The sequence below is a fragment of the Hylobates moloch genome, unplaced genomic scaffold, assembly GCF_009828535.3.
Source record: "Hylobates moloch isolate HMO894 unplaced genomic scaffold, HMol_V3 SCAFFOLD_16, whole genome shotgun sequence".
Taxonomy (NCBI): domain Eukaryota; kingdom Metazoa; phylum Chordata; class Mammalia; order Primates; family Hylobatidae; genus Hylobates; species Hylobates moloch.
In genome coordinates, this window is record NW_026652291.1 from 8,113,229 (window position 1) to 8,135,790 (window position 22,562).

Below are 22,562 nucleotides of genomic sequence, written 5' to 3' on the forward strand. Positions count from 1 at the left end.
CGGATATTCTTCCTAAATAGAGTTTGGGGGCCTGCACTGTCTTGCCAGTATAATTAGGACAGCATAAATTTTAATCACGTTGGCAAGTTCAGTAGGACAGCACTTCCAGCTTATGGTCTTATGTACTAACAAAAAACTCACTTTCACTAAATTCATGGCAGAGGTCAATGTCCTTCTTGCATCTTGAGCTCTCTCGACCTAGACATACAGACCACAGGATGCAAATTGCATTGACTGTGGCCGTTTCTCCTTCCCACACTGGCCATGGCCAGGCCAGGCTCCTGCTTCTCAACTGTGATTAGCTTAAAACAAAAAGTTTTCAAAAGCAACTCACTGCAGTATTAAAAAATTATCGCAGTAGAAAGTGCAGTGAATTAATAATAATTATTGTTTTAAAATAAATGATTAAACATCTCTGATGAGGCAGGCTTTGCATACAGCAACTCATTTAACCCTCACATAGGCATGAAGCACGCATATGCACACACACGTAAAATGATCACCAAATTTATAGATGAGGAAACCAAACTTCACATGTGTCTGAGGTTACTCAGTTCTGCCATAGTGAATGTGGGTTTTAATTCAGTCTGTCTAAATCCAGAGCCTGGGCCCAGAGAACTTCACTTTCTAAGATTCAGGGCTTTCAGACATGAGTTCCTGTACTGCTGCCAAGTGATAGGATAATTAGGGTGAGTTGCCTCTTCTCTTGACCCCAGTTCACCCACTATATAATTAGGGAGTTGATCAATATGTTGCTTAGTCTGTGTGTGCATCCGTGTAACTGGCACACACTATGAATGGGTATACCGAACTGAAATGGTTGAGGTTGACCTTGAAAGCCAGACAGTACTGAGTTCCAGCCATGTGACCTTAGACAAGTCATTTCTCATCTTTAAACCTAGTTAACTCCTCAAGGTAACAGGGACAATAACAGGCCTGATTGCCTGTTTCATACAGTTGGGGCAAAGAGCAAATGAGGTAACACTTAATGCTTTGTGACAACGCTGAGTGCAATAAGTCCTCCGTGAAGAGATGCTATTGTAATTACAATAGTTATTAGGACTCAGTGCTCAAAAATATTTCTGAAATAATCATTGAATGCAAGTAGAGTCTGCACTTCAATTTATTGCTTGCTTAAATAATTAGGTTTTTATATCTTTCTCAAAAAAGGAGTTGTCCTGCTACTAGATGAAAGCATTTAATACCTACTTTAATTATATCTACAATATTTATCTTAAATGTTAGTTGTGTGATTCATAGTGTTGTGCTACTCAGTAAAATACAAAAGTACTTCTTTTCAACAAGTGAAAACAACTCAACATCTCATATTTACAACAAAAAATTATTTTCTGGTAACTTTTTTGATTTTGCAAGCAGAGACACATACAAATTAGGCCATATATTCATGGCCTAATTTCCAAAACTGCAGAAAATGACAAAAAAATAGAAATAAAAAATAAAGAAGAAATAGGGGGAGAAGGAAAAGAACTTTTTTTTAAAGAGGGCTGTGGGCTGTGTTTGTCTCAGATATGCATAAAACAGTACATCCTTCTCTAAGTCAACATAAGAATTGGTCCCTAAGGGGGAGAGAAAGAAGGAGATAAAAAACAACATTCTGGAGAGCTTCTGGTCATAGTTGGTGGTGAAGACTCTGTTCACCAGCTACCACTTATTGACTGTACTTGAATACATTTGGAAGATCCAACCTGGTTCTTTAATCCAGAAGCAACCCTTCATAGGCTCCTTCCTCTGGTCATCATCTACTGAGCCTATTTTATGTCACACACTGTGCTTGGGCTGTCTGAGACAGGAAAAACACAAGACAGGATAAGACATAATGAAGAAGAAGGCATCAGGTTACTTACATGAGAAATAGGGGAAGGAGTGGCTGTGCCCTCACTGGCCTTCAACAAATCCTTGACTAGCTACAGTTTTCTACCACACGAAAAATGTAGCCAATAGCATCTGTCTTATAAGACTGCTGAGAGGTCAGTCAGAACCCATATGTAAAGGTATTCAAATCTAACAGATGTGCAAAAAAGTTATTTCTCATTTTCCCATTCACCTTGCATGATTTTTGACCTTTAAACTACTCATCACTTTTTCTCTTGTATTCCAGTTTAATTAATGGGTTCCTTTCTTGTCATTTAGACTAGACTGGACTTTTTGAGGACCTTGTGGTAGTCATTAGAGCTGCTTACCACATATTGCCAGCTCTCCACTTTCCCAGCATGTTGCAGGATTGCGCTTCCTCACTTCTTTGGCTTGGAGTGGGCCTGAGTGACCAGTTCTAGCTTTTAAGATGAGTAGAAGTCATGCACATTTCTTTCAATTGCTAGGGTCAGGTCCCCCAGAACTCCTCCCTGTGGAAACCAGAAATTTGAGATAATGGTGGTTACTTCCTCAACCCAGATCCCACAGTGAGAAGACATGAAGCCAACCCACCTAATAACAACGTAAAGTCAGCCTTTGGCTTGATAAGTTAATGAGATTTAGTGGTGTTTGTTACAACAGCATAACCTACTTCATCCTGACTAATAGAGATAACACATATTAATCATGTAATGGAGTCCAGCTCAGGCCATGTACAAAGTTGTAATAAAGGGTACCTAACTGGCTGAGAAGCAAGCAGGAACGTACATAATTACAAAGTCAGAATTTAGAACATGGGTTTAATAAGCTTCCAAATGCCAAAATATCAATGTTAAATAAAATTTAAGCCAGATAAAAGATGATGATCCTGCCCTGTTCTAGATGCTGTGCTGAGTGTTAGGGACACAATGAGGAAGAAGACCTCATCCTTTATGGAGGAAAATCAAATTTTAAGAAAAGTCAGAATGGCAAGAATGGCAGAGTAATCACCAGGAACATGTAAAGCAACGGAGGAAAATACACCCAGAGGTTAAGAAGACAAAATTCATATAAATGCAGTATTGAATCTGTTCATGCTGGACTGGCTGTCACTGCCATATGTGAATACTCTGAGCAGGGAGATAATCATCCCAGCCAAGGGGCAGTTCGCTGAAAGGTTATAATGACAATATTCTCCTTAATGCATCTGAATAACACCACTGGCCCGTCCATCAGAAGTGTGTGCTTTTAAATTATGTTTCCAGTGTTAGGACAGAAGTTAAGTTAGGGATCACGCTCTCAGACTGACACTCTGGTTACCAAAGGCATGACCATACTAATTTCTATTTGTATAGCTTACAGAGAAGGCGTCCACATTGACACTCACCCAAGCCTCACACACAACCCTGAAGAAATAATGAATTGGAGTCCAGGGGAGGAGATTGACTTGCTGGTAAAGAGCTTGGGCTCTAGAATCAGAATTTCTGGATTCAACTCCTGGCCCCGTCTCCTACTGACTGTTTGACACTTGGCTAATGACTTGAACTTTAAGTGCCTCTGTTTCTTCACATGTAAAATGGCAACACTAATAGTAACTAAGAGAGATGCTATGAGGATTAATAAGTTTATGTATGGAAGACACTTAGACAATATTAGGCACGTGGTTAAATGCTTGAAAGGTATGAGCTTCTAGTATTATGGTTGCTGTCATTATGCTTATGGTTATTATTAAATCATTAATTCTTAAGGTCATTCAGGTGGTAAGTGGAAGAAAGAGGACTCTGACTAGGTTGCGTTCTGGTGGATTCTGAGGAACCGGAGTAAGAGACACAGGTTGTGGCCATGGTTACCTGGCAATTGAGGACATGCACAGGCAGAATAAAACCTACATTCTCTGGCCTCCTGGCCACCAAGTGGAACCATGGGTTGCTGACCTCTTTCTATGTCAAGGCGTCACCATCAAGCCTCACCATTCTTACACAGCTTAGAAGTGTGGCTTTTACTATATCCAACCAACCTCTTCACTTCCTCAAGCTTACCCAGTCCTAATTAGCCCAAGGAGAGTCACCTGGGTAAGTTGAATATCAAACTCGTCAAGAAACTCTTGTACTGATTATAGGCACTAAGAGTGGCCGTAACACCTTGATGTCTGTCAGGAAACTTTATTGATTATATGCAGCAACTGATGAAATAATAAGGGAAGGGAAGTTGTTTAGGGTGTTTCTTTTCTTCTCTCTCTCTCTCTTTCTCTCTCTTTCTCAGTGATTGCAAGTGAATGAAAGAAAAACTACCTACTGTATGTCATACACACCGTAACATTACTTCCATACTGTCTGCCAAAGACTAAGAGGCTGACATTTGAAACCAAGAAGCCTCACAGATTGGTGAGAGACTGGGTGAGGATTTCTGAAGAGCAAGTTGTTAATGTTGGGGTGGGGAGGAGATCTGTGCATATCGTTTTGATTTGTAAGTTGCCGAAGAATCAAAAGTTTCCTGAGGAAAGCTGGAGACATTCCCCATCGACTTACCTTATATACCAATTTCCTACTGACATCAAAAAGCAGTTTCATTGATCACTTCCTAGTGATTTGACTGGGAGATTTACACTCAGGGAAAATCATTGATTGTAATGGCAATTCCTATTGACTTAAAGAGGTGTTCAGCTCTGATTGGAATCCCACCAGATGAGCAGGTATCCACTTTCAATCATCTACAAATCAACTTGCAGTCGTCGCACACTAAAAAGCTCCATCTAATCACTTGGCACCAAGTTTCAAACTTTCCAAGGAGTCTTTCGACGCCATAGCAGCAATGAGATTCCAGGTTGGGATCTCCTTCTTTCATGGCCCCTTGGCCTGGGATGTTCCCCCACTTTGTTCCCTGGAGAACTCATAATTCCCCTTCAGGATTCAGGTCCTGGTAGGCATGGAAGAATCAAATCCATTTGAAAATAGGAGCCAGAAGAGAACAGGGTGTTGTCTAAGCATACAAGACCATGACATTCCATTGAGTGGCTTTAATTCCATTTATTCTTTCAACAGTGGTCCATTTTTTCCTCCAATACCTACTATATGACGAGCAATGTTTTAGCAGTTGGGGATATACCTGTGAACAAGGCAGTTAGGAAGTATAAGTTTACATACAGTTTACAGAAGGAGACACACAGCAAAGAAGTAAGCAAATAAATGATGAAGATATTTCAAATGGTGATAAGTGCAATAAAAAAAATAAGATAGCTGCTGTTTTGTGATAGTCTTAAAGAAAAATGAACAAGAAGAAGAAAGAGATAGCATTATGAGCCAGAGAAGCAAGTGGCAATATTTTAAGCTGGGTCATAGGAAAGTAGAAATTCTGCTGACCTGGATAATTCTATGTTTATCTACATCCTCCTTCTGCCCTTTCTGCCCTGGGACCCCATTGCTTTGTGCTCAGGAACATCTAAGATATTTTTATATCAGTTTTTTTAGAAGATGAATGAGAAAGCTGGGGCAAGCAGATTGACCCAAGAAGGAGGGAATGATGAGCTATGCGTGGTGTGAGGTTCCATGTTGCCTTTCTTTTTATCATGAACACATTTGAATTGACTGTGTTCCCTTTTCTTTCCTATTCTACATTCAAATTGTTTTACAATTGCCATAATTTCTCTATAATAAAGATTTTTTTTCTTATTATTATGCCAAAGATAACCTTCACCAATAAAAGAAATTTATTAGGCCCCAAATGGCCCATGGTGTTTAGTAGAGATGCTATAGAAAGGGAGTTAATAGACAGGGGTCTTCTCCCAGGGGGCTTTAGAGTCAGGTACTATTACACACGCTGGACTCTGAGTTAAGAAGCATTACTTTTAGTTTCAGTTGCACAGCCAACAGCACAGTACGGTAGAAGGGGAAGGAAAAAAAACATGAATTTTTGCTTGAGACAAATCTGAATTCAAATCCTGCCCATGTCCCTCACTAGTGGCATTGTGGTATTGGAAGCTTTACCTCTCAGACCTTCAATTTTCTCATCTGTCAAGTCAGATAAATTATTCCCTTGCTGTGAGATCATTGCGAAGACTGGAAATACTGCGTGAAGTGCCTGGTCTAAAACAGAGGCTTCATACATGGGAGCTACTACTTGTGTTAACAATTTAGGCAAGTCTTTTCACCTCTTTGTATCCTAATCTCTTATGAAAACTAGTAGGAGACAGCGTAGTTGAAATAGATAATATCTTTTAAATTTAAAGTTTGCTAGTGCACGGTAACTCAATTTCCTTAGCTTCTTTCACATTTTATTATCCTCTGCTCCTAACTTTTCTTACTCTCATCTGCACACTGCATTCACAAGCCTACCCATGTGTCAGCCCTTTCAGTTAAGGTAATTTGGGGACCCGACGAGCCAAGTTATTAATTCACGAACTAATGTTTAATGAGCATCTTCTGGACTGCAGGTTCTGTGAAGGCTTCTCTGGAAATGGAGGTGGGATGAGTTCACATAAGTGAGCAAGCATGTTGCTCCAACCTCAGCTCTCAAGAAGCGACATCTTAAATAGGGGAAATGACATCTAGATAATGATTACTATATGGGAGAAAGTGCCAAGGGTCACTAATTTCCAGAAGCCTCAGTGTATTTGCCTCTAAAAGGGGAGTGAGACTAGATCCCATCTCATAGACTAGAGTTGAAAGTTTAATGAAATGATGCAGGTGAAGACCAGGTACAGTACCAGACATGATGCAAGTGTCAATTGATGGGGTATGTGCTGGAACCCCTGCGAAATCGAACCTAGCAGGATATAAGCTCTGAGCTGCTGGTTAACACCTCTTCAATCCAAGTCTGTCAGAGAACACCACCAGTGCTGAGAAAAGTAGCACCTGGAAGTGAGGGGAGACACATTCTGAATGTTATCACCTCAACACCTGGTTCCCACTGTACCTGAAATCAGAGAACCTTGCACTTTTATGTTTTGAGAGTCACTACTTCTCGCTTTTGCTTAGGCCAATTTAAATTGAATTTCTGCTGGTTGCTACTGAAAGCCCTAAATAATATAGAAATATTGTCATTCTTCTAATCTCAGATCTTGAGCCCAACTTGCTCACATGAATTTTTTTCCCCAAACTGGGAAGGTGATGATCAATGAGAAATTTGAGCTCTGATCATGTACTTTGGAGGCAGGGCTGCTTCATGACTTTCGGGGGCCTGAGACATTTTTGCCTTTGTCCTTCCTTGATAAATACGTTTGTTACTATTATATTTATGTTTTTCTTTTGACTATCAAAGAAAGTAAGAAACATTTTTGTGGCCCCCAAAAGTACTATAGACCTCTTGCATCGTCCTCTCATATCTAATGAGGCAAGAGCGCTATTTAGAGTTTCTGCGTGGCCCATCTCAAAAGGACTGAGTTCGTGGAAGTCCAACCACTTTGAGCCTCTTTATCTGCTGTAATGCATTTGTCTGATTGTTGCTCTTTCCTGCGTACAAATCTCTGAGTTTTATACCTGAGATCATCTTCCAACCTGGATCCAGGAACCAGCAGAAGATGGCCATACACCCATTTCTGCTGCTGCCAATTGGTGTGATCCTCGGCCCTGCCAAGACCCCTTCTCTTTTAAATCTTTACTCATTTCATCTGTGAAATGAAGGGAATGAGTGATGTCTAACATCTTTTTCCAGTGCTAAATGCCTTAAATTTTACCTTTCTTTAACTCTCCTATTTTCATCTCATACAATTCCCTTAGCCCAATATATAAGTCCTTTCTCCACCCCCTACATGAACGAACTTGTCTATACCTTCCTTTAAAATGTGCAAATAACCAGAGCATAAACTAAAAAGCAGAAAGAAGAAGGAAAGAAGAAAAATGCAGAAAAGAGTAGCTTTAAAACCAGGATCCTTTCGGTATTTTTAGTCTAACCTTCCTTGCACGGCTTCTGTCTTGTTGATCATATTTGGATTGTAATTCCCCTGGGCAAGCAAGCTATCTGCAATTTCCAAAGTGCCTTCTAAATAATCAGTAATCAAGAAATGCCAAGTAATCATGATCTCCCATGTACTTAATGAGGGTCACTCTGAAACTGGGCGTTGGAGCCTCCTGCCTTAAAGTGCCGCAGCTCCTTGCTTAAACGTTGAAACTGATGTGTCGGGGTTACCACGGAAGCCCGCCCTCTGTACATTACCATTATTATTATTTTGTGTTCCCTAATACTTTCATTGAAAGATAATGATGTTATGAATATTAACTTTTATAGGCTGCATTTGTAACTGCTTATGTGTAAAGAAGCAGCACTTTCTGAAATCAAAATGACACTAATAATTTAGTCAATTTACTTTTTCCCATCTCTGTGTTTACAGTCGTGTTATTTTGTTACTGCACGATCTGAATTTTGATATAGTCTTCCTGGTAATGAGCCTTTCTGTTCTTCATATTTAAAGACTCATTTGTCACACAGAACAGAATTGGTTTAAATACATTCATTTAATAAATATGTATTGAGTACCTACTAGGTGCCAGATCCCATGTCGGACAGATGCTGCTTTTAACAGCTACACAAAGGATAGTGAAGATGACAAATGTATAAACCACAAATCCACAAATTAGAAATGATGTGACACACGTAGCAATGAAAACATGCAGAGAGCGTTTTGGGTACTTTAAGTGGGGAGACCTAATCAATTCTTCGGTTCAGGGAGTATTTTCTGAGTTTTTAAGTTTGAGGAAAGTAGGGTTAGGAAAGAAAAAAATGAATGAATATATAATCCGTATGGTGTTTATCAAGATGCAGAAAACTTTCACACCCATTAGGCTGGCTATTACTTAAAAACACACATACACAGACACACACACACACTCACACAGGCACACACAAATAACAAAAGAAAAAAAAAACAGGAAATGACCAAGTTTTGGCAAGAATGTGGAGAAATTGGAACTCCCTTGCATTGCTGGTGAAAACGTAAAATCTGTGCAATATGGTAGTCCCTCAAAAAATTAAACATAGAATTACCATATGATCCAGCAATTCCACTTCTGGGTACATCACCCAAAAAAATTGAAAGCAGGGACTCAAACAGATATCTGCACACCCATGTTCATAGGAGAATTATTCACAACAGACAAAAGGTGGAAGCAAACTAAGAGTCCTTCGATAAAGGAATGGATTAAAAGTGCAGTAGATCGATACACAATAAAATATTGCTCAGCCTTGAATAAAGATGAAATTCTGGCACATGCTACAACACGGATGAGTGTTGAGGACGTTATGCTCAGTGAAATAAGCCAGTCACAAAAAGCCAAATACTGTATAATCCCACTTACATGAGGCCTACGGGGAGTCAAACTCTTAGAGACAGAGAGCAGAATGGTGGTTTTCATGAGCTGGGGAGAGGCAGGATGGGAACTGAGTGTTTAATGGATGGGTATAAAGTTCTGTTTGGAATGATGAAAAAGTTCCAGAGATGGATGGTGGTGATGGTGACACAATTGCAGTGTACTTAATGCCACTAAAGTGTACACTTCAAAATGGTGAATTTTATGTTATGTGTATTTTACCACAACGATAATAATCATATGAGGTGCAGAGATCCACACCACCCTTCTCTGACTCTGAATTGTGTGAGGCTGGGTATCCAAGGACAGTCCCAACTCCCCACTCGTTTTCTACAATGTTGTCTTCCTGGGAGCCGCCGCTGTTTGTATGTCGGCTTTATTTGTAAATACAATTAAAAATCCAACCACAAAACACCATCATCCAAGGGGTAAATGTTCTCGGGCTCTGAAACTGAGTGCCGTCATTCCCATTAACGGTAATGAGAGTCCCATGGCTAAACCCCCGCGCATCATGCTCAAAATTTACCCCCCAGAGTTTGCAGATGGAAATAAAAAAAAGATTATCTTATGTACAAACAGAAAACAGAAAATAAAGCCAGAAATGGCATTCTGACCACAGAGATGCAACGGGGGCGATTAACAGGCAATCTGGTGAGGGTTGTTTCAGAGAGAGCTCTTAAGAGGGCTTATGCTGAACAGAATGTCCAATCCTGGTCTCCAGAGCTCTTGCACATTTCAGAGCAATCGAGGTTACTGGTGGCCCAAGGTCAGGCACTTAAGTTCTGACTCTGATTATCAAAACCTATTTTTTAACATAAAATATCCTCTGGAGATGAATGAAAAAAAAATAGAACTATACTTACTGTGCCATCTAAAAGTCCTGAAATGTTCATTTCAAGTGAATTTCTAATCGAGGTTTTTAAGAGTCCTGGTGCATTCTCATAATTAAAGACTTCAAGTTTTTAATTCCTTCTCTCCACTTTGAATTTCCCCTGGAGCCTTTGTCATGTTCTATGTTGTGAGGAAAAGTAATCAAATTAACACAAGGGGCTTTATTGGAAGTCAGTTTCTCTCTCTCTGTCTCTCTCTCTCTCTGTGTGTCTTTCTGTGTGTTTCTCATCTCTATCTCTGTCCCTATCTCTGTCTTTTCCCAATGACACTTCACAGACCCTCCTCCTGACTCTTCCCCACACTGCTTCATTTTCCAACTTCTACCTGCAGAAATGTACCGGCTTCCTTTGCATACTTGTCAACATTTAGGTTAAGAAAAATGGCTTCCATTCTATATGGTCCCCACTTTTATTGCCTCTAATGCCTGACTAGGTACAACTCTGTGACTTATTCAAACTCTCCAAAAAGAGAGTCTGATGGGCCACTACCTTGCTGATGCATTAAGTACTTTCTAGTCAAGTTCTCACCACTTTATTAAGCAAGCTGTGGCCAGGATTGGGGGAAAGGAGAAAAATTGTAAGGCTTGCTCCCTACACATGAGGAACCAACAAGTGGAGCAATGCCCTGAGAAGGGCACAGGAGCACAATAGGTCAACCAACCAACCAACCAACCAACCAAAATGTCTAGACTTGAGTTAGGGGGCAGTTTACAAAGAGTGGTATGACAAAGATGCTGCCAGGGTGTCTACAAGATCAAAACTATTCTCACAGAAGTAGTGAGACATTGCTTGCTTCTTTTCACTCGGCATTTGTGTCCATGGTGCAAAAGGTAAACTGACAAACCAGCTTTTTTTTTTCCCTGGGAATCAGTGTGGGGAAAAGAAAGAGAGATCAGCCTGTTACTGTGTCTATATAGAAGGAAGTAGACATAAGAGACTCCATTTAGTTCTGTATTTGAGATGCTGTTAATCTGTGACCCTACCCCCAACCTTGTCCTTGCAAGAGACATGTGCTGTGGTGATTTAAGGTTAAAAGGATTTTGGGCGGTGCAGAATGTGCTTTGTTAAACAAGTGCCTAAAGGCTGCTTATGGTTAAAGGTCATCACCATTCTCTTAAATCTAGAGAAAAAGAAAAACATTTGTCTCCTGCCCGTCCCTGGGCGATGGAACATCTCCAGGTAAAACCCTTTGTGTGCTTTGTTTACTGAGTAAGGAGAAAACCGCCTTTAGGAATAAGGTGGGGCTTGCTGGAGCAATACTGCTAAAAGGTTTGTGGAGATGTTCGCATATGCATCTCAAGGCACAGCATTTTCTTTTAAACTTATTGATGTTACAAGGATATTTGTTCATATTTTTTACTGCTGATTTCCTCCCTACAATGATCCTATTGTCCAGTCACTCCCTTATCTTTTTGATGGTAAAGATAATTATCAATAAATACTAAGGGAACTCAGAGGCCGGGGCCGGTGTGGGTCCTCTGTAAGCACAGCACCGGTCCCCTGGGCCCCGCTTTTCTTTCTCTACACTTTGTCTCTGTGTCTTATTCGTTTTCTCAAGTCTTTCGTCCCACCTAACGAGAAGCACCCACAGGTGTGGAGTACAAGGCCACCCCTTCAAATCAGTCCACATTTTATTTTATAGTACACTCATATAAGTTCCTGCGTTTCCAAGGTAACCAGGTCACATTGAAGTTAGCACTGCTGGTTACAAAATCATACAATTACCCTGGCTTTAAAAACAACATGGGGAGCCAGGTGTGGTGGCTCACACCTGTAATCTCAGCACTTTGGGAGGCCGAGGCAGTCAGATCAGGAGGTCAGGAGATCGAGACCATCCTGGTCAACATGGTGAAACCCCATCTCTACTAAAAATACAAAAAATCAGCCAGGTGTGGTGGCATGCTCCTGTAGTCCCAGCTGCTCAGGAGACTGAGGAAGGAGAATCACTTGAACCTGGGAGGCAGAGGCTGCAGTGAGCCGAGATCGTGCCACTGCACTCCAGCCTAGGTGACAGCGCAAGACTCTGTCTCAGAAAAAAAAAAAAAAACAAGATAGAGGGATGCACGTTAATACCTCTTTCCCTTTGATACTGCAGAAGACAATACATCACAAAATAAAAGCTCTACAATCACACGCCTTTTACAATCTAGTGTGAAGGTATATTATTTATGTTAAAATTAGACCATATGAAACATGAGAATAAAAAGAGTTTGAAAGCTCTCCAAAATTTCTCCCAATGCCATCTTTTTAGCAGGAACCAAGGCCGTGGCACAGACTCTTCTAGTAATCCCTGCATTACTCACTGCCACACACCTAAATTTAAAAAACCAAGGCCAGTTTCACTTAACAATGCTCTTGATGAAGCAATAAAAATTAATTTTATGACATCTAGACCCTTATGGGTACTTCTTTTTGATATTCTGTGTTACAAAATGGGAAGTACACATAGCACACTTCTGTTGCACCCCAAAGTATGATGGTGTTGTGAGGAAAACACGTATATGCTTGCTTGCTTGCTCACTTGCTTGAGTTGCAAGCTGAACTAGCCACAGTTTTCACATGACATTTTTACATAAATGAACAACTGACAGAAAAATAATGGCTATTCGAACTAGAGTGTATAGCAGACGTTTTCTCAAAAATGAGTAAAATGAGCCTGTCATTTCAAAGGAAGCAACTGACAATATCAGAATTCAAATTAAAACATTTGAATTTTAGAAAATGTCTGTCTACCACTGTGAGCTGACAGAGACCCAATACTTAGAAACATTTTCTGATGAGATTGCTAGTAATCACTAATGTGGATTTTAAAATGTTTTATAGTTACATGTATCAACATTTGGAAGATTTGCACAACTCAGTGAACCAATATTTTCCAAAAGACCAATGTATGAGGTTACAGAATCACACATGAGTCTGCCATCAATTTCATTGAAGCTCAATATAGATAATAGATTTTAATACAAAAGTATGAAAAACTCATTGGCATTATTACAGATTTTACATTACAGCTAACCCTTAAGAAACTACTATTTGCCAAATGTTGGTGTACTGTCAAAGAAAATTATCCAAAATTATCTGAAAAGACTATTAAATGACTTCTGACTATACATATGTGAGAGGCCTGGTCTTCTTTATATCCTTCAACCAAAATAACATTGCAATAGATTGAAGAATGTACAAATTCTGCAATTGACTTGTTTGCTCAATATTGTTTGATCTATTCACTGCAGAACATGTGGCTCTATACGTTTTTCACTGTGTTATAATATTCTATTGTAACTGCCATATCAGTGTGTATTTTTCCATCCTGAGAATGAACATTTAGGTTGTTTCCAATTTTTTTTTTACTGTAATGAACAATGCTGCTGTGAATATTCTTTTTATCTGTCTTATTAGGTACACTTTTTCTTTGGTTTTATTCCTAGAAGTAGAATTGCTGATTTATAGGAGGAAGCGATCTTTTAATTCTGCTAACACAAGTAACATCTTTTATTGAGTTTAAGAGCTTGGCATGTATTAATTTATGTAATTCTTAGAACAACACATTGAGGCTTATCTTTTAGCCTTTAAAATAAGAATACTTATTGAGGATACGCTATGGAGAAAGCTCAAATTCAGCTTGAAGAAGAAATTCCAAGGTGAAAGGGACCTCACTCCTGACTTCTTACTCAGTTATGAGGCTGCTTATTCAATATCTCCACTGGGATGCCTAATGCAACTGAGCACCTGGCTTACTCCATACCAAATGGCCCAGCTCAGCCTTGCCCCTCCTTAATGATGGCATCTCCATGCTTTCAGCAGTTCCACAGATAATCTGAGAGCACTGCCTCCACCTGGCCCAAGACACCACCATCCCTGACCTGAGTCATCACAGTGGCCTCCAAACTGGCTTCCTATTTCAGTCCATGAACCCTGGAATCACTTTTCAAAGAGAAATCAAATGTGCCACTCCTGCTGTGAACCTGGCAATGAAGTTCTGAAGGAACTAGAAAAGCACCATTGGAACATCACATTAATAAATGCTGCGGGCCAGGTCCATGGATGAATGCTAAAGTTAATGAGCGAAGCTTTAAGGAGAAATAGGATATTTTCATCACTTCAAAGTTTCTCCTCCCAAATTTTCTAATTAGTGTGGTGATTTTAACATATGACTACAGATTTCTTGAAACGCCTCCTTTCTTGAATGTGGGCTGGATTTAGCAACTTAATGCCAATGGATAGAATATGGAAAACTAAAAATAATAACTTACAGTGGAAAAACTTGGCCAACAGCACCTTAACCAAGCAACCAAGATTACATCACCAGTGAGGAGTCGTGTGGCTTCCAGGTACCCCCTGACATAGTGGAAAACAAGATCACATCACCTCTGTGGTTTCCAAATTTCAAGGTCAAAAAAACCAAAAAAAAAAGAGGAAACACTGTACAGAAAACTGGATCTTGAAAAGGTAATGGAAAACTGGGAAAATCCAAATAAAGTATGCAGTTTAGTCAGTAGTATTGTACACAAGTTGATTTCTTAGTTTTGATCAATGGAGCATGGCTGTGAGAGATGTCAACAGCAGAGAAAGCTGAGTGAAGAGTTCAGGGAACACCTGTGTGCTCTTTGCAACTCTTCTTTAAACCTAAACATTATTTCAGGTAGCAGGTTTAAAAGAAAAACACAGGCACACACACACACCATAATGGCTTCCCATTTTTTTTTTTTTTTTTTTTGAGACGGAGTCTCTCTCTGTCACCCAGGCTGGAGTGCAGTGGTGCGATCTCGGCTCACTGCAAGCTCCGCCTCCCGGGTTCACGCCATTCTCCTGCCTCAGCCTCTCCGAGTAGCTGGGACTACAGGTGCCCGCCACCACGCCCGGCTAATTTTTTTGTATTTTTAGTAGAGACGGGGTTTCACCGTGGTCTCGATCTCCTGACCTCGTGATCCGCCCGTCTCAGCCTCCCAAAGTGCTGGGATTACAAGCGTGAGCCACTGCGCCCATTTTATTCAGAGGAAAAGTCAAGGAGCTTATCCTCAGGGGGCCCATGCGACCTGCCCTTCCTGCTCCAGCCCTGGCCTCAGGGCACCCTGCCTTCCATAGCTGCCTCAACTTCCCTCCCACTGGCCACTTCACTGTTCTGAAACCTTCTCTTGCACTCGCATTTGGTTCTGCCTCGGATGCTCTCCCTCTGGTATCTCTGTGGCCAACAACCTCACTTCTGTCAAGTCTTTGCTGAAATGTACCCACCTCAATGAAGCCTCACCTGATCATTCCATTTAGAGTACAACTGCCCTCTCCACAACCACTCCTGACTCTCCTGACTCTCCTCTTTCTCTGTTTTTCATACCACGCATCACCTTCTAATACCCCTGATTCTGTTCCCCATTTATTATGGCTTATGTTTATTATCCGTCTTCAGCTCTATGAATGTGATCTTGCCGTGGTTCACTCTTGCAGCTGCGGTGCCTAGAACATGGGGCTCGGCCCACTGTTGAGTGAATAAGCTTGGCTGTGTCAACCCTAGCACTTAACTTGACTTATTAATCATCAACGTACCTGCACCTAGGAGCTCACCAAGTGGTGGAGGGAATAAAGACCTATTTATCTTGCAGAGGAGACATGGGCAAAAGATCCCAAATAGTCCCCCAGATCTGGGGCTAAGAGGTGAGCGGCAGCCACTTTCCATCAGCATAAGAATAGCAATGGATTTCCTTCCTCCATAGAATGTCTTAGTGTGCCTGGAAAGACAGGTGAAAAAGTAAGCCTGCATTTTAGGCAATCTTTAAGCCAAGTTGAAAGTTATGAAAGATTTGGGTAAGCTCCTTTCTAAGCACCTTCGAAATTCCCAGAGGGCTTTTCTTATGTGGTAGGTATTATAATGAAAAAAGAGCCAGACATGACAAGAGACACATGGGTAAAGACAGCTATTAAAGCAAGAATGATTGATTTCATAACATTCCAAGGTAGCACTCTTTAACTCCAGATACAGCCACCTCTCAATGTCGGCCTCCCTAATTTGCATAGGTAATTGACAGCTTGTTAACAGCTCATTAAGAACACTGAAAACCATGTGACAACTACAATCGTGTGCATAAATGGGGATAGAATCTGTGACTTGCAGGATATTGAGAACTCAATCAGATCTCACATTACAGGTCAGAAAACTAGTGAAAAAACAGGGACATCGATCAACTTTTTTTTTTACAACTTTATTTAACAGTCCTGTGGTCCATCAGTTCATAAACACAAACCTGGGCCATGATGATTTCCAGAATTCAGCGCTAACGGATGTGACGATATAACCTCCAGTTTAATATATAATAAATACTTACCAGCTGATCATTCTCACTTTCCAAAAACACCCATTAAACTGCTTATGCAGTTTTAAAATTTGTTCTTAAAATTCACCTTTTTCATAAACACAAGTCATTTAGGCATCACAATCTGATATTCTGCAAGTGAGAAAAATGTAAAGTGTAATTTGATTTTAGACTATAAAAAGGAGATAAGTTTCCTGATTTGCACACAGTTACTATCTGTAAATTTGGAGGCTGCGTTTTTTTAAAAGAACATTTGAATATAAATAGTGCAAATAATTGTTACATCAGCAAATCTCTTCTGAGCATAGATGCCAGTGCAGAAACCTTCATCTGCAAACTGTCTCTGCTGGATAGAATAAGGAGTTTAAAGGCTGTGTGCAGCCGCAGTGGAGAGCAGGGAGCTCAGTGCCCTGCCCCAATGTCACCTGTGACCGATGCTGATTCTTATGCTTTCTCTAGCTGCCTGTAGATAGCAGGTATGGACTGAGGGTCCAGGGAATGCTATCCCAGGCTCTGGATTCTGAAACCACCCTCTGGTTGCAGGACAGCCTAGTCTGCCATGCTTCCCAGTTCCGACCGACTTAGCCAAACCCACTCTACACAGCTCCTTCTCCCCACACAGGTACCATCAACTGAAGAGGACTGATATGGTTGGCTCTTTGTCCTCACTCAAATCTCATGTTCCATTGTAATTCCCAGTGTTAGAGGAAAGGCCTGGTGGGAGGTGATTGAATCATGGGGGCAAACTTCCCCCTTGCTGTTCTCCTGAAAGAGTTCTCATGAGATCTGGTTGTTTGAAAGTGTGTAGCACCTCCCGCTTTGGTCTCTGTCTCTCTCTTGCTGGCCATGTGAAGACATGCTTACTTCTTTTTTGTCTTCTGCTATGATTGTTAAGTTTCCTGAGGCCTACCCAGCTATGCCTCCTGTACAACCTGTGGAACCATGAGTCAATTAAACCTCTTTTCTTCATAAATTACCCAGCCTCAGATAGTTCTTTATAGCAGTGCAAGAACCGACTAATATGAGGACTCTCTGAACTGGTTTGTTTTCCCACCCTGTGTTCTTTCTGCATGGCTAGTTCCACATCATCCAATCAGGTCCATCTTAAGGGACGCTGCCAAAACAGTGGAGCCAAGTGGGGAGAAAAGAGCACAGAATCAAGATTTAGGAGATCCAGGAGTGCCATCCAGAGCCCCGGCTTCACCATCCCTGGAAAAGTAGTTCATCCTGACTTAGACATTTAACTGCAGAAGGTCTCAATTTCATCACCTACAAAATGAGAGTGATACTACTTAGAGATAGGAGTGTGGGATATGATGAGGTTTCTCTTCGAATAACCCGATCAATCTTTTATTCTTTAATTCATAGTACCCCCTCCTTTTTTCCCTTTTTTCTCCTTCTGTTCCTTTTTGCCTTTGTTAGATGCCCAGGCACACCACAGTACCAGGCGTTATCAGTACCAGCTCACGTTCCTTTCCTTATCTGGAAAGAGGACTAACTTTCTAGCTCATTACAGACACCCTTTCCCCTTCCCCTTTCCTCTCCACTTTCTTTTACGTGCCCACCTTATCTAAAAAAATAAATAAATAAAAATAAAAATAAAAAATCAAATGTTTAGCCAACCAGGATTAGTTTAGGTTGTACAACCCGAGCCCAACCAATGGGAAAAGGGTACAGGGGCAGGACTGGCATCAAGAATAAAGGCTCTCGTGCCCCTTTGTTCAGGTGTGCTCTCATGGTGACTGGCCAAGGAGGCACCCCTGTGTGCAGAAGTAAAATTGCTTTGCTAAGAATCCTTTGTTCGAGTGTTTAACTTCCTTAGGATTTTGAGCATTACTCCTAACAGGAGTAAAACTATCTACAGTTAACTCCTAAACAATGTGGGGGTTAGGGGTACTGACCCTCTCTATAGGTGAAAATCCATATGTAAATTTTGACGGCCCAAAAACTTTACTAATAACCCCCTATTGACCAGAAGCCTTACTGATAGCATAAATAATTGATTAACACATGTTTTGTATGTTACATATATTATATACTGCATTCTTACAATAAAATAAACTGGAGAAAAGAAAATCAGAAGAAAGAGAAAATATGCTTACTATTTATTAACTAGGAGTGGAGCCTCATAAAGGTCTTCATCCTCATCATCTTGAGAATGAAAATACATGTTGAGTAGATGAGGAGGAGGAAGAAAAGAAGGGGCTGGTCTTGCTCCCTCAGGGGTGGCAGAGGTAGAAGAAAGACCATATATAAGTGAACCCTCGAAGTTCAAACTCATGTTGTTCAAGGGTCAACTGTACTTAGAAATCTGGGCAGTGTTGGTTAATTGAGATAAAGCCATACCAAAGATGTCAATCAACTGAAGCCAAGTGGCCACTTTGACCCAAGGAAATCCAATCCAGAGGCTGAACAGAGACATATATCGTGGCCTAACAAGAACAGATGAACTGGCCGGGTGCGGTGGCTCACGCTTGTAATCCCAGCACTTTGGGAGGCTGAGGCGGGCAGATCACAAGGTCAGGAGATCAAGACCACGGTGAAACTCCGTCTCTACTAAAAAATACAAAAAAATTAGCCGGGCGTGGTGGCGGGCGCCTGTAGTCCCAGCTACTCGGAGAGGCTGAGGCAGGAGAATGGCGTGAACCCGGGAGGCAGAGCTTGCAGTGAGCCGAGATTGCACCACTGCACTCCAGCCTGGGTGACAGAGCGAGACTCCGTCTCAAAAAAAAAAAAAAAAAGAACAGATGAACTGGACGAGATACAGTCTTCATCTCTGGAGTCTAAACTGGAAAAAGATGATGGTGATGGTGACAGCTGAAGCTGAAAGTCCATGGTGTAGTGAGACCTTTGAGACTGTCCACCGAAGGCCTTCTGCAAACAGAACGTATGAGGAAGCAGAAACCATGACAGAGTGAAAGACATGGAGGGAGAAGAAGACACAGAGTGGAGGAAGGAGATGAAAAGGCACAGAAGAGTGAGTGGAACAGACAGAACCATCAACAGAGGGGCCACTCCCTCCACCTGAAGTTCTGCTTTGCAACCTTAGTCCAGGAGTTGGCAAATTTCTTCCACCAAGGGCCAGAGAGTAAACACTGTAGGCTCTGCAGCCTTATGGTCTCTGTTGCAAGTACTCACTTCTGCTACTCTAAAGCACTAAAGCAGCCATAGACAATGAACACTTCTGAAACTAATGAGCACACATCTAAAAACTGGAAGATGCCACAAAAATACAATTCATTTTGTCTCGGGAAACTGGAAGATGAGGCTTCCAGGGCTGTTTTCTAACACAGTGGCAATCACCAAAAGTTGGAGGGGGCCTGATCATGTACCTGCTCACCAACACTGCCCACCCGGCTCACACGGGCAGCTGAGTTTGGGAACTTGCAAGCATCAGGTACTGTAGCCACCACTTTAGAACCATTATCTCTAATCCTTCACCAACTTATAAAGTTAGTATCAGCATGATGATTTCACATAAGAGGAAACTGAGGCTATGGAGTTAAGGTGACGTTTCCAAGATCACACTGTTTATAAGTTGCTGAACAAAGGTAAAACTACTGGAAACAAAAGCAATGTATTAGAAGGTTCTGGGAGAATTGTGCTCTTCCCTCCTCTTTCCAGTCCTCTTCCTTCTGATCCAGCCTCCAATGTCTCTCTTTTTGCTGAATCTCTTTAATTTCTTCAGGAAATAACTCCCAATGTGAAAGAAGAATACACATTGCCTTTTCTCTCTCTCTCTCTCTAAATGTAATTTTCTTGTCTCAGATGCAACAAATTCCTTTAAGAGTGGAGATAGTGCCTTAGGTTTCCTTTATTCCCCCAGAGAGCTTATCATAGCCAGAGCAAATAATAGATCCTAAATAGAATCAATCATGGTGGTGGTGTGGGGAGGGGGTTTTTTAGCTTTAGCATCTGACTTGAACTTATTACTAATAAGATACAATTAGATCCAGGGAACTAACTCCTCAAGCAAGAGATCTGAGATGAGAAACAATAGGAGAACCTAGGAAAACAGATTCACGCTATAGCCAAAGGACCCACACAAAAATCCATGCAATCTCTGCATAGTGGGAAGGATGGAGGAGTTGGAAGACTTGAGTTCAATGCCCAGATCTGCTGGAACACACTCCTGCTACCTGCAGTGTGGTTGGAGTCCCAGCAGCCCGAGAAACACCCAGGAACTGGTTAGAATTGATCATTCTGGGCCCCACCCTAGAAGAACAGAATGAGAATCCCTAGAGGTAGGCCCAGGAATTGGTGTTTAATGATCAGTTGGGGTGATTCTTAAACACACTGAAGTTTGAAAATCACTGACTTCATGTTGCTATCTCTGGGGGAGCTTTAAACGGCAGTACTGCATGGGTTGGGGTTGCCAGATTTAGCAAATAAAAATATAGGTTGACCCAGTTACATTTGATTTTCAGATAAACAACAAATAATCTTTTAGTGTAAGTATGACCCAAACTCTGTATTTTATATTGCATCCCAAGCCCATTTTTACCCTCAGGGATTCTCATTTCATTGGTCTGAGTGAGGCCTGGGCTTTGGGATGTTGAAAGCTGGTGTGCAGCCAATGTTGAGAATGGTGGCCTGAGACAGGCCCCCACCCTGCCCCATTCCCTCCTGAAGGCTTCCCTGCCTCACTGTTTCACCTAGATTCTAGCTCTGGAGTTGAGGAATGGGGTGGCAGTGGAGGAAGTCAATTTTCCTAGGGTGCAGCAGGTTGTGGATATTGAAAATAGGCTGGAACCATCAAATAGGAAGTACACTGTGAAGATATGTCATGATTTCCTTTATTCCACAGCTGAGTACAAATTGCCACCATTTCCTTCAGGAGAGACAACAAAACCCTACCACTCAAATACCTAAGAAATCAAAGGTTCTCAATAGCAAGTTACATGGGCCCTTGGGTGAGAGGTGGGGAGTGTTTGGAGGAAGGACGTGGACAATCACACGTAACACTGTGATTTGAAATTTACTTGATCACTTAGGCTAATGAATCAAGTGAACTTAATCACCCCAGAAATCCAGACTCTCTTGATATGTTCTCCGTCTCTTGGAGGCTGAGACTCTTTTTCCCAATATCTCAGGCTTCTAGAGGGAAGTGGAGCAAGGCATGAGTGGGAAAAGCTCGGTAAACAAAAGGGCATTTCCCCCATGGCAGACTCAGCTGCTTTACACAAGGTCTAGTCTCATGGCTTCTCCAACAGCCAGGACTTGGTGCAAGCTGAAGGTGCTCCTCCCTTGGACATGAACTTGGCCAAACATGTTGCTCCATTCGGTGATATGAAAGAAGTCATTCTCTCTTTGGAGAGAAAATTTTCTCCCTTTACCCAATGATCTGTACCTTACAGGATTGTAGAATAAAATTCCAGCCTGGAGCAATCACAAGGTTTCAATCATTGTATTCAGAAGTACTAATGGTATCCAGGGACTTTTTAATACAGGGATCTATTTTTTACCTTGGATCAACCTGAAAATTCATCTTCTACTTTTTAATTCTTTTTGACCTATTTTTTGTAACTCTTCTGCTTAAATCTTTCTACATATATAAACATACTTATGTTGCCATCCCTTTCAAAGTATTCTATTAGTTCTATTTCTTGAGGTGCCCATTCTTCAGCTTGCTGTGTCTAGCTCCCTATTCAGTATCTTCTTTCCTAGTGCAATTTCATGATTTTGTATTGAGTTTGTCTTCCAAAGAGCTTTGGTTTAGTTCTTCTCTGTCTTTAAACCTATGAGAATTCCATGTGGCCCAAGTTTGTGAAAGTGTTCCTAAAAATAAAATTTTGCGTTTCTTTCTACGGGGATGCTAGACTTGTGTCTAGTGTTTTTGACTTCAATTCTTACATCACAAGGGCAATGTAAACTTGGACCCTCCCCGCTTGCATTGTATGAGCTTGTAACTTTGATTTCTCATGAGAGGCATTTTTTCCTACCCAGAAACCAAGCTACAAGACAAGATTTCTTGCTGTTTCTCTTAGTCTATCAGGTCTTTTAAAGGTGCATGTCTCATGCTGGGGATTCAGTTCTGGTTCCCACCATATACAGATTCAAAGCTGCATCTCCTGTCTTTCTGTAGGCAAGAAATTTCAGACCCAAAGGCCTATAATCAATAGCTCTGAAAGACAGTATGGTATCAGCAAACTCAACTTTCATTTCAAGTACCTAAGCCTTCCCTTTCTTTGAGTTTGTGTGTTCGTTTTAAAATT